The sequence below is a fragment of the Epinephelus moara genome, chromosome 10 (genome assembly GCF_006386435.1).
Source record: "Epinephelus moara isolate mb chromosome 10, YSFRI_EMoa_1.0, whole genome shotgun sequence".
In the NCBI taxonomy this organism is placed as follows: Eukaryota; Metazoa; Chordata; class Actinopteri; order Perciformes; family Serranidae; genus Epinephelus; species Epinephelus moara.
In genome coordinates, this window is record NC_065515.1 from 258,718 (window position 1) to 261,125 (window position 2,408).

The 2,408-nt window shown below is 39.9% G+C and overlaps 1 protein-coding gene across 1 annotated transcript in view; it reads right to left on the minus strand.

Moving 5' to 3' along the window:
* Positions 1-757, minus strand: part of LOC126396855 (flavin-containing monooxygenase 5-like) — a 13,974-nt gene extending 13,217 nt beyond the window's left edge. The window contains exons 1-2 of the mRNA XM_050055202.1: positions 514-757; positions 1-32 (exon numbers count right to left, since the gene is read on the minus strand). The gene's annotated coding sequence lies outside the window, so the exon portion shown is untranslated. The remainder of the gene's footprint in view (positions 33-513) is intronic.
* Positions 758-2,408: the final 1,651 nt, after the last annotated feature.

A 2,408-nucleotide genomic window follows, 5' to 3' on the forward strand; every position in this document is an offset into this window, starting at 1 on the left:
AACAAATGTTTTCACTGTAAGTAACACAAGATCTGCAAACAGCACCAGAACACAGAGCTCTGTCCCCTTCTTTACTCTGCTGAGTCGGATAATTATATCAGTCTGTCTGAAAATCACAGAAGAGGCAATGCATGCAGTAAAACGAGATCTGCAACATTTATCTTATAGGGCACTATGATCACCAGCCCGCCTTCTGTTTCAGTTTTAACTGGTTTCTCTAAATGTTGCGCAACCACGATCAAAGCTCATCACGCGTTAATGTGTAGCTACAAGTTTTACATATTTCAAATTAGAAGCAATGCACTGACTCAGACACCAACCCTGCTTTCGCAACTCGACTTTAACGTCTTGTTTACTGTGACTCTGCAAAGGCGGTGACAACAATCTCAAAATACAGCAGTTAAAAGTTTAACCGCATTTTTTTTTTTTTTTTTTTTTTTTTCAAAAATCTTGACAAAAATGCACCAAAAACTTCCAATAGTATATTTTGGCACGTAGCCCACGATTTCCTACCTTCTTCGATTCGGATGAGGAAACAACTTCTCCGTGCTGGGTCTATCTGAGCAGTGGGCGGAGTGAGAATAAAGAGACTATGCACAACAATCTGTATCCCCAAACGACCCCTGAGGCAGTGCAGAGTCAGGGTTATTGAACTGGAGCAAAACCAAACACACAGCACCCTTTTGCCTGACAATCTACCAGATGGCAGAGGGCCACACTGTCAGGGCTCTATATCATAATGGATCTGAGTGGCCTCACGATTCATAAAAGCAGTGTATGGGAGCCAAACAACCTTGGGGTCCACATCATGATGAATCTGAGTAGGCCTATGTTTGATTTTAAAACACATAATGTGAGCTAAAAACCCTCTCTCCAACCACACGTCTGTCAATCAATACATCTCTATCTTGACCATTTGCTGTGATGTCATAAAGGTGAGCAGGCACTGTGATTAGGTCAAACAGTTACTCAGAGCATCCTGGCATCTATACAAACAGGAATGTGATAGTGCACCTATAGCCACACCTTGGACCATATGTAACATTAGGAAACAATCGCTCTACATTTCTACCATTAACAAAGGGTGTGCCACAAGGTTCAGTACTGGGTCCTGTCCTGTTTACCATTTATATCAACAACATTACATCCTCTATAACAAATTCTAATGCCCATCTTTACGCCGATGATACAGTTCTGTACTGCACCTCTAACACTGCACACTCAGCCATTGAAATCCTCCAGCAAGCCTTCGACAAACTACAACATTCACTTTTCAATCTGTAATTAGTTCTTAATGCAGACAAGACCAAATACATGATATTCTCAAGAGCCAGAAATATTAGAGATGACAGTTTACACATCACCACTTTTACAGGACACAGTATTGAAAGGGTTTCAGTATATAAGTATCTGGGCATCTGGTTGGATCAGAAACTAACATTTAAATTCCATATTGACATACTGGCAAGTAAACTAAAACACAAAATCGGATACTTATATAGACACAAATTAAATTTTCCCTTACTTTGTAGGAAACAGATCATTGAGGCTGTATTTTTATCAGTTCTGGATTATGGTGGTGTTATCAATAGACATGCTTCTGCCTCCACTCTCACTTCATTGGACTCTGCACTCAGATTCATCACCGGTTCCAGTTACTCCACCCATCATTGTGTCTTATATGATAAAGTGGGATGGGCACCTTTATCTGTGCGAAGAGATATGCACTGGCTACTTTTCATTTATAAAGTTTTGAACGGCAGCATGTCACCATACCGCACTTTATTGAACTGGTCGCATAGTTCAGCTGAGAAAGAAATAATTTAACAAACACAAATTTCCTTACTTTTTGTGCTCAGTTTAGATAGCAAGAACAGCCTCCTAGTTTACTGGGTGATGGATTCAGGTGCCAAAGTCTTAGTTGGCCGTTTCTATTCTAATAACCATGATACATTTAAATGCTTAACAAAAATAGAAAGTTATTTTAGCAGTCGCATATCCAATCTAAAAGATTTGCCCTAAAAATGAGTATCAGCACTAGGTTATAACTTTGTAGAACCATTTGTACAATACTCTAAAGCCCCTTTTCCACTGCACAAGAAACCCGCTAGCACATACTAACATCTGGCGTTTTAATGTAATGGAAAAATTACAATCTGCATTTAAACCCGGGTCAAATGACTCTGCAGTTGTCACTGGTATTTATCGGCTCCTGCTCTGATCGGCAATAATGGAAACAAAACACCTGAGTGATCACGCAAATTTTAGCCCCTTAACCGTCGAGATGCAATGATGCACCAACACAAAATGCCATCTGTCTCCGCCTAAGCAGCACTCAAACATCGATCCAGACTAGTCTGCACTGAGTTTGAAAGAGAGACTGAATAAGTAAGAGATATATAAAATAA